Below are 11,145 nucleotides of genomic sequence, written 5' to 3' on the forward strand. Positions count from 1 at the left end.
CCAAGATACACTCCTACTCTGTGGGAGCTGGAGGAGGGGATGTCTATGGGTAATGGGATTTCTTATTGTGACAGGGTCTGTAACTTTTGTCATAGCAGACCAGACTCCAGGACTTGTCATTCCATCCAAGACAACAGTCAATACCCCTTCCTCTCCTGTTGATTCCTTTAAATGTCACTCCAATATCAGCCCTTCTCCCACTCCACTCTACCTCCCAGTAACAGCGCCCAGTCAGACCCTCTCTACACAGAACCTGTCTACAGTCCTCAAACTCTCTGGGTGATCAGGATATGGCTGCTCTCTGTCCTACTGTTCACCTTTCTTGTTCTCCTCAGACAGAGAGAGGAGTCTGTTTACTGTGTTTAGGTCCAGTGTGAGATCACAGACATCTGATGGATGAAACCAGACACACAATATTAGAAATCATCATCATTCACATTAGAAGTTAACTCACTTTTCACAAATCTTGTAATGTAGATTTTCTAGGTATCAAAAGGAGAAGTGAAGGTAACTTGAGGACTTGTTAGAATGATTTATATGTATACTGTATTGTAATATTAAACACTCATTCCAATTAATTACACACACACACAGCTGTATGAATCATGAACAACAAACAAACGTTCTAATGTAACACGAACACACACACACCGCAACGCACACACAACACACATTGTCAAAGCAACTCTTTGTAATCTTTGGTGTCCCTGATTTCTGCTTCTGTAGAACTACAGCTGATATTTAATATGACCAAGTAAGTAATGATGGTGGTCTTTGACTTTGACTTAACTTGGATTAAGACTCTATTCTTAGTCATATTCTTCACAGCAGTCAACACTCACATTTTCTAAGCCCAGGTTTCATTGTGTATTCTCCACCATGTTCCACACTGTAGCGGTAAGCAGAAGAATAGACAGTCACTGAGTGATACACTTGAACACACACACACACCACACACACACACCACACACACACACACACACACACACACACACACACACACACACACACAACACACACACAAACACACACCACACACACACACGGACACACACCACACACACACACGCGGTCAGCGTGTTAAGAACGTGTGTGTGTTCAGTGTGTGTGTCCAGTGTGTGTGTGTGTCCAGACACACAGTCAGCATATAACTTGTCCAAGTGGTGAACAATGTTTGTCTTAACTAGCCTGATAAGTCAAACATGTCTGATATGAACATTGACATAAACCCTCTACATACTTGAGTTTCTCCAGTCTGCAGTGTGATCCTCCAGTCCAGCAGAGAGCAGTTTGATCCTGAGTCTCCTGGGGTATTGTAGCTCAGGTCCAGCTCTCTCAGGTGTGAGGGGTTTGACCTCAGAGCTGAGGCCAGAAAGCACAGCCTTCCTCTGTGACTAGACAGCTGACAGCCTGCAAAGAGTCAAATCATATTAAAATCACACTGCTATTCTTTGGTGGTGAAAATAGTGGCAGTATATTTTTTTTCTAAATTTCAGAAATATATCATGCCCTGAACCTGCCATGATCTATTCATAAATGAATGTTTCATTATTAGAAATGACAAATTATCAAAGTATGCTTGAGAGAGAAAGATAGAAAAGTATAAATTATTGCCTGCAGATGGAAATGTTTGTACAAATATTTTGAGTAGACTGACCAGACCAGTTTAAAAAGCAGTATCAGTCAACAAGACAGACAGTGGAGTATCAGATTTAGATTGTATTGAGTATACAGTCACACCATATCTATTTTGACAGTGAAACTAACATTTTAAATGTGTCTTTATACTCCAACACTTTGGAATTTCAGATCAAATGTTTCATATGAGTGACAAAAAAAGTTAAGTATTTGATTCGATATTCGTTGAATGCAATGACTACATCAAGCTTGTGACTCAACTCATTAATTGCATTTCGCAGTTTGTTTTGTTGTGTTTTGCCACAATATTAAAATGGTGGATGATGACTGGAGTAATTTTCTGTCTAAGTGAATAGATAACATGTTTCTGAACAATACTAAATTAATCCTGATGATGCCATGATTAAGAAATCCATGAATGAATTATGAATAATAATGAGTGAGAAAATTACAGAGGCTACAACAAAACATGCTTTAACCTCTCACCATTACCAATAACAGAGGCTACAACAAAACATACTAACCTCTCACCATTACCAATACAGAACTACAATAAAACATGTAACCTCTCACATATACAATAACAGAGGCTACAACAAAACATGCTAACTCTCACCATTACCAATAACAGAGACTACAACCAAAACATGCTAACTCTCACCATTACCAATAACAGAGGCATACAACAAACATGCTAACCTCTCACCACTACCAATAACAGAGGATACAACAAACATGCTAACCTTTCACCACTACCAATAACAGAGGCTACAACAAAACTATGCTAACCTCTCACCATTACCAATAACAGAGGATACAACAAAACATACTAACCTCCAAATAACATTAACCTCAAATAAAAGGTGACATTCTGTACTGTCACCTAATATGAAACATTATATCTCAAATCCAAAATGTGGAGCATAGCACCAAATTTAAAACTGTAAGCTTCACTGTCCAAACACATATTGTGTGGACTATGTGTGTCTGGTAAACACATGTGGATCTGGTGAACAGTATCACTTGTTGACCAACTACAGGAAATACTGACCTCAGAGTCTTCAGTTTTACAGTGGGGATCTCCAGTCCAGCAGAGAGCAGCTTCACTCCTGAATCCTTCAGGTCATTGTTACTCAGGTCCAGCTCTCTCAGGTGTGAGGGGTTTGACCACAGAGCTGAGACCAGAGAAGCACAGCCTTCCTCGTGTGACTCCACAGCCTGACAGCCTGCAAAGAGATCATCATGACTTCACAAACACACTGTTAATAACGAGTGTAGAAGGACATGGCAGATGCATTTGGTTTATTCTCCCAAACAACATTTAGATTCAAATTCCGTCCCCTAAATTTGTATGGTCATATGTTATACTAATGTGAACACCAATGCAGTGATTCAATATGTTATTCAATATAACCTTATATTCCCTAAATTCAATATTTCTTCCTGATGATTAGTTCTTAAATGTCATTTATATACTCACAGAACAGCTCTGGAGGCTTTGACCCATGCAGCAGCCTCAGAAGACCTTCCTCTGATCTGGAGAATTTCTTCAGGTCAAACACGTCCAGCCCTTTCTGAAGTCAGCAACACAAAGACCAGAGCTGACCACTGTGCAGTGACAGGTTGGCTTCTGAGAGATTTCCTGATCTCAGGTAGCTTTGGATCTCCTCAACTAGAGAATGGTCATTCAGTTCATTCAGACAGTGGAACAGATTGATGCACCTCTTCTGGAGAGAGATTCTCCCTAATCTTCTCCTTGATGTACTTGACTGTTTCTTCATGGGTCTGTGAGCTGCTTCTTGTCATTGTCAGTAGACCTCGTAAGTGCTTCTGATTGGACTCCAGTGAGAGGCCCAGAAGGAAGCGGAGGAAAAGGTCCAGGTTTCCCGTCTCACTTTGTAAGGCTTTATCGACAGCACTCTTGTAGACAGTAACTTCAGGCTTGTCTATGAAGAACGACAAAAAGTAGCTGAACATTGATTGAGGTTTGGCCATTAGATTCTCATTGTTGTTGGTGAATGAGAGGAGCACATATACAGCAGCCAGAAACTCCTGAATGCTCAGATGCACAAAGCAGTACACCTTGTCCTGGTACAGCCCACATTCCTCTTTAAAGAGCTGTGTGCACAATCCTGAGTACACGGAAGCTTCATTGACATCAATGCCAGCCTCTTTCAGGTCTTCTTCATGGAAAATCAGATTGCCCTTCACAAGCTGGTGAAAAGCCAGTTTTCCCAGTGACAGAATGCTCTCTTTATTCCAGTGTAGACCTGTCTCTTCTTTCCCAAGATACTTTGCATTCTTCTGTTTGGTATGAAACACCACAAGGTGTGTGTACATCTCAGTCAGAGTCTTGGGCATCTCTTCTCTCTTATGTTTCAGCATGTGTTCAAGGACTGTTGCAGAAATCCAACAGAAGACTGGAATGTGGCACATGATGTGGAGGCTCCTTGATGTCTTTATGTGTGAGATGATTCTGCTGGCCAGGTCCTCATCACTGAATCTCTTCCTGAAGTACTCCTCCTTCTGTGGGTCATTGAACCCTCGTACCTCTGTCACCTGGTCTATACACCCTGAAGGGATCTTATTGGCTGCTGCAGGTCTTGTAGTTATCCAGAGTAGAGCAGAGGGAAGCAGATTTCRCTTGATGAGATTTGTCAGCAGAACATCCACTGAGGTTGACTCTGTGACGTCACAACAGATCTTGTTCTTCTGGAAGTCTAGGGGCAGTCGGCACTCATCCAGACCATCAAAGATGAATAGAACTTTATACTTCTCGTAGTTGGAGAATCTTGATTGTTTGGTTTCCATTGAGAAGTGGTTAAGAAGTTCAATGAAAGTGTGTTTGTCCTCTTTCATCAAATTCAGCTCCCGGAAAGGGAATGAAAATACAAATTGGACATCCTGATTTGCTTTTCCTTCAGCCCAGTCCAGAATGAACTTCTGCACAGAGACTGTTTTTCCAATGCCAGCGACTCCCTTTGTCAGCACAGTTCTGATAAGTTTGTCTTGTCCAGTTAAGGGTCTGAAGATGTCTTTACATTTAATTGCAGTCTCCGGTCTTGCTTGTTTCCTGATTGTTGTCTCAATCTGTCTCAGCTCATGTTCATTATTGACCTCTCCTGTTCCACCCTCTGTGATGTAGAGCTCTGTGTAGAACTTATTGAGAAGTGTTGGGTTTCCTTGTTCAGCGATCCCCTCAAATACCAATTGGAACTTCTTCTTTAGATTAGATTTGAGTTCACGTTGGTAAATCACAGCAAGCTCATCTGAATGAAGAAATAACACAGAGGATATTAATATTACTATAGTCTGTTTTATCAATTATAATAAACTTCTTAGGGCTGAGATCCCATTAACGGGATAGATATGACAACAGCCAGTGAAAGTGCAGGGCGCCAAATTCAAAACAACAAAAATCTCATAATTAAAATTCCTCAAACATACATGTATCTTATACCATTTTAAAGGTAATTTTGTTGTTAATCCCACCACAGAGTCCGTTTTCAAATATGCTTTACAGCGAAAGCACCACAAACGATTATGTTAGGTCACCACCAAGCCGCAGAATAAGCACAGCCATTTTTCCAGCCAAAGATAGCAGTCACAAAAAGCACAAATAGAGATACAATGAATCACTAACCTTTGATGATCTTCATCAGATGACACTCATAGGACTTCATGTTACACAATACATGTATGTTTTGTTTGATAAAGTTAATATTTATATTTAAAAAATCTGAGTTTACATTGGCGCATTACGTTCACTAGTTCCAAAAACATCCAGTGATTTTGCATAGCCACATCATTCAACACCATTCAACAGAAATACTCATCATAAATGGAGATGATAATACAAGTTATACACATGGAATTATAGATATACCTCTCCTTAATGCAACCGCTGTGTTAGATTTCAAAAAAACTTTACGGAAAAAGCAAACCATGCAATAATCTGAGACGGCGCTCAGAAAAATAAGAAAATTAGCCGCCATGTTGGAGTCAACAGAAACCAGAAATTACATGATAAATATTCCCTTACCTTTGATGATCTTCATCAGAATGCACTCCCAGGAATCCCAGGTCCACAATAAATGTTTGTTTTGTTCAATAATGTCCGTTATTTATGTCCAAATACATCCTTTTGTTAGCGCGTTTGGTATACATATCCAAACGCTCATTCAGGTCGAGTGTTACTTCGGACAAAAACTTCAAAAAGTTATATTATAGGTCGAAGAAACATTTCAAACAAAGTACAGAATCAATCATTAGGATGTTTTTATCATACATCTTCAATAAAGTTCCAACCGGCGAATTCCTTTGTGTCTTGAGGAGCAACGGAACCCAAGTGGATATCATGTGGAATGCGCATGACCAGGAAATGTCTCTCTGCCAGTAGCCTGAATCATTCCCCTCTTATTCAGTCCCACAACACAGTAGAAGCCTCATTCAAGTTTCTATAGACGGTTGACATCTAGTGGAAGCCCTAGGAAATGCAACTTCATTCATATCCCAATGGGATTTCAATAGGAACTGTGTTGAAAATCTACCAACCTCAGATTTCTCACTTCCTGTTTGGATTTCTTCTCAGGTTTTTGCCTGCCATATGAGTTCTGTTATACTCTTCTGACTCTCAAAGCCTATACTCACAGACATCATTCAAACAGTTTTAGAAACGTCAGAGTGTTTTCTATCCAATACTAATAATACTATGCATATATTAGCAACTGAGACTGAGGAGCAGGCAGTTTACTATGGGCACCTCTGGGCACCTTTCATCCAAGCTACTCAATACTGCCCCTGCAGCCATAAGAGGATATTATCTGACTGTATAAATGTGTAAATGTTTTCATAATGCATTACAGACTGGTGTGACTGATTATATTATTATTGGTATTATTGATGGTATTATTAATGTTGTCTATCTCTCTCTCTCTCTCTCTCTCTCNTCTCTCTCTCTCTCTCTCTCTATCTCTGTCTAAGTTAATCACTACAACACATCCCTGCTGCTACTTGATGAGGTCACTAGGTGTTGTGTTAAGGCTGCTACAATATCATTGAGTTACACAGCTACTTTAGCTGTACTTTAGCTACAGCTTTTAAATGTTAAAAAACAGCATTCAACATGAGGCAGACAGATCTTACATTTCTCCAGTGTGTCAGCAAGCTCCTTCTGGTTCATTTTCCTCAGGACGTGCAGTGTGATCTTCAGAGCCCCCTCTCTGGCACTGCTCTCCTGCTTCTCATCTTCAGCATCCACCACTTCCTTATCCTGCTTCTGACTCTCAAAGCCTTCTGGGAGTTCTGGACTAASAATCCTCTTGAACATCTTCAGCTCGTTCTTCACAAATGTCATAATATTCTCTTCAAGCAACTGAAATAAATCAAGTAAATATGTTAAGCAAGAGAATAAATGCTTTCTCATTAACACATTAATGAATGATTGACAGATCAACTTTACTTCAGGTAAACAAAAACAAATGTACATAACAGGACCACATACACTGAATATGGAGGCCAGGTCTGTTTGATGACTCTGGGAAGACTGACCACTGAGAATCTCTGACTCTGATCTCTTCTGTTGGTTTCTGTGGACAAAACATGGGATTATATCTCCTCATCCAAGGAGTACACACAGACAGACAGACAGACAGACAGACAGACAGACAGACAGACAGACAGACAGACAGACAGACAGACAGACAGACAGACAGACAGACAGACCCCAAGCCAACGTCCCCCAATACACCAACAACCAACAAAATGAACAAAATTCAAAAAAGAGAAAGGCAAAACAGAAAAGAACAAAAAACGAAACAAAAAATCACAACAATGAGAATGCTTGAAAGGATGCACAATTTTGGGTTGTATTGGAGAGAGTCTCAGTCTTAAATCATTTTACAGACATAGTCTGTGCCTGTATTTAGTTTTCATGCTAGTGAGGGCCGAGAATCCACTCTCACATAGGTACGTGGTTGCAAAGGGCATCAGTTAACAGCGTGATTTGCCAAGGCAAGAAACTCTGAGCGCAGCCCAATCCAGAAATCTGGCAGTGGCTTCTAATTAAATAACATTTTCACAGAACCGCTTGTTGCAATTTCGATGAGGCTGTCTTGTTCAGATATCGGTATGTGGACTGGAGGCAAGGCATGAAAGGGATAACGAATCCAGTTGTTTGTGTCGTCCGTTTCGGGAAAGTACCTGCATAATTGCGTACCCAGCTAACACAGGTGCTTCGCTATATCACATTATTATTTTTCAAATTGTCATGTTTCGTTTCTAAATGTCGGCGCAAGAGAGTAATGGTTAATGTGATTGGATGTTAATTATTTGACTAGGCTATCTGTATTTGACGTTGTGTTGTTATTTCGCTGAACACTAGATGGTTTCATTTTATTTTTGGCAGTGAAACGAGGCTACTCAGGTGAGAAGAAAACCTCACCCAAATGTATAGCCCCATTGGAAAATATAAATGGACTGTTTGGAAATGTTTTTTTGTTTTTTAAAATGTGAATCACATTTTTATTTGGCGTACCCCCGATGGCATTGCACGTACCCCCGCATACCTGTTCTAATCCATCCCTTTCTATTACATATAATATGATTAAATGATATTCCAGTCATTTCAATAAATGTTATTCCCCTTGATTTTCAAGACATAGGACTTGGAAATATGGAAGTATAGATTAGCCAAATTGTTTAACCTGAGCATGACCTCAAAACTAAGGACTAATTAGCCAGCCCTACTCTGTTGTTTATTTTGTTGTCATGGTGATTGGGCTCACTGATTCAGTTGAAAAATAAATGCTGCGCTCATGGAATGGCATGCTTTGTGCACTACTGAAAAGTGCTATTTACATGTGAAAAATGAAGGTCATATGCTGCATTTGCTATTGGCCTATTGTTTACCTATTAGTTGGTGACACTTTGATATCTTGATAATATGGAGCTGTTTAAAGGGCAAATCCACAGATTAAACAATAACAAACGGTCGCCCCGCCTCTGTTTTGGTAAAAAGTTGAGGGATGGGCCTGGAGAAATGTAACCACTCTCAGATTAACAGACTGAGCTATGGATGCAAGGACTGACCATCCATTATATCAACACTATTGTTTTAACCATGTTATGAGGAAATACAGTGTTTGTCTGCATTTACTTTTTTTTTTACACACATTGAAGTAAAACCAGTTGATATGTTCTGAAGGAGAGTGGCAGCTGGAGTAAAACCAGTTGATATGGTCTGATGGAGAGTGACAGCTGGAGTAAAACCAGTTGATATGTTCTGATGGAGATGCAGCTGGAGTAAACCAGTTGATATGTTGATGGGAAGGAGGAAGGAGAGTGGCAGCTGGAGTAAACCAGTTGATATGGTCTGATGGAGAGTGACAGCTGGAGTAAAACCAGTTGATATGTCTGATGGAGAGTGGACAGCTGGAGTAAAACCAGTTGATATGTTCTGATGGAGAGTGGCAGCTGGAGTAAAACAGTTGATATGTTTGATGGAGAGTGGCAGCTGGAGTAAAACCAGTTGATATGTGTCTGATGGAGAGTGACAGCTGGAGTAAAACCAGTTGATATGTTCTGATGGAGAGTGACAGCTGGAGTAAACCAGTTGATATGTCTGATGGAGAGTGGCAGCTGGAGTAAAACAGTTGATGATGGTCTGATGGAGAGTGGCAGCTGGAGTAAAAAACCAGTTGATATGGTCTGATGCAGAGTGGCAGCTGGAGTAAAACCAGTTGATATGGTCTGATGGAGAGTGGCAGCTGGAGTAAAACCAGTTCTGTGACAATTGAACTAAGATCTTAAGGCATTTATAATTTATATTCTTCAACAATCAATGGATATATATATATATATAACTTATAACTACAGATTGCCCCATAAAGTCAAAAGTGTGCGAGTTTGAGCATCTGCACTATGTAGTGCATCATTTATAAAATTGCCTCCAACACTCTACTCAACAAATTGGATGCAGTCTATCACAGTGCCATCCGTTTTGTCACCAAAGCCCCATACACTACCCACCACTGCGACCTGTGTCGAATTGCTATGCTTTATCTTGGCCAGGCCGCAGTTGCAAATGAGAACTTGTTCTCAACTTGCCTACCTGGTTAAATAAAGGTGAAATAAAAATATATATAAGTAGCTGTTGTAAAAGCGCATTTTTCACTGGCTGTAATCTAAAGTAATCTTCAAAGTACTCATCTAGTTATTCAAAAGTATCTGTAATCTGATTACAATATTTTTGATGATAACATAACAGATTATAGTTACTGTTTTTTTGTAATCCCTTACAACCCTGTCCATGGACACACACACACACAATATTGTTTTAGGACTATGAAAATGGACAAAAGGATTAGCCTATGGATTATGAAAACAACTAAAAGAAATGGGAAAATGGGAGAGGAGAAATGACTAGAGACTGTTGCTTAACTCACTGATCATGACCCATGAGTTCTTCTTACCTTTGTTCAGTAGAAAAGTCTCCCTCTCTAAAGTTTATAGGTTCAGCCATAGACTTGTCACTCTTCATGGACTCACAGCTGGGTACAGGGGAGGCTGGTCTCTCCTGCTTGATTGGGCTTCAACACAACAGAGACAAACATTACATCTCTCATCTACGCTGAGCTCAGATTGGGAAACATTTCATTCCAAAGTTTCATTCCAAAACGCTATACATCCTTTTTCAGAAATGTGCATAAATTTGCTTTTATTGTTTAAAGAAATTATGAAAGAGATTGGTCTGTTTTTCACTAGCTAATCATGGAATGCGATTGTTCAATGACAGACATGTATTTGTTTAAAATCTATTACWTGATSGTTTCATTTCAAAGAGACAAATAGTCATGTTTTTTTGCAAAATGCTATATATCTGCCTCACTCTCAGAGAAATCAGTAGTACTGCTAGGTTTAACACAGTAATAATATATATCTGCCTCACTCTCAGAGAAATCAGTAGTACTGCTAGTACTGCCAATGTTTGTCTATGGAGATTGCATGGTTGTCTGCTCTTATCTTATACACCAGTCAGCAATGGGTTGGGCTGAAATAGCCGAATCCACTAATTTGAAGGGGTGTCCACATACTTTGTATATATAGTGTAATGCTCTGTCCTGCTACTGGTGGCCTATAACATTATGTGAACTGATCTGAACAGGTTTAGACTGGTCATCTATGATATGTAGGTTATATACAGTACGTTTTCTGTCCTGCTACTGGTAGGCCTATAACGTTATGTGAACTGATCTGAACAGGTTTAGACTGGTCATCTATGATATGTAGGTTATATACAAGTATTACAGCGGTGTGTTTGGGATCATTGTCATGCTGAAAGACCCAGCCACGTTTCATCTTCAATGCCCTTGCTGATGGAAGGAGGTTTTCACTCAAAATCTCACGATCCATGGCCCCATTCATTCTTTCCTTTACACGGATCAGTCGTCCTGGTCCCTTTTGCAGAAAAACAGCCCCAAAGCATGATGTTTCCAACCCCCATGCTTC

General features: G+C 39.9%; 1 long non-coding RNA gene and 1 pseudogene across 1 annotated transcript; both read right to left on the reverse strand.

Annotated features, from left to right (window-relative positions):
- Window positions 1-319: 319 nt before the first annotated feature.
- LOC139026988 (uncharacterized) lies at window positions 320-1,394 on the reverse strand. The gene is made up of 3 exons (XR_011479008.1): window positions 1,241-1,394; window positions 843-889; window positions 320-389 (listed from the first exon to the last, which is right to left on the reverse strand). It is a non-coding gene; the product is annotated as an uncharacterized lncRNA (long non-coding RNA).
- A 1,824-nt stretch (window positions 1,395-3,218) lies between these two features.
- On the reverse strand, window positions 3,219-10,277 carry LOC139026987 (NLR family CARD domain-containing protein 3-like; annotated as a pseudogene).
- Between the last annotated feature and the right edge of the window lie 868 nt (window positions 10,278-11,145).

This window comes from Salvelinus sp. IW2-2015, unplaced genomic scaffold, assembly GCF_002910315.2.
Source record: "Salvelinus sp. IW2-2015 unplaced genomic scaffold, ASM291031v2 Un_scaffold6665, whole genome shotgun sequence".
Lineage (NCBI taxonomy): Eukaryota > Metazoa > Chordata > Actinopteri > Salmoniformes > Salmonidae > Salvelinus > Salvelinus sp. IW2-2015.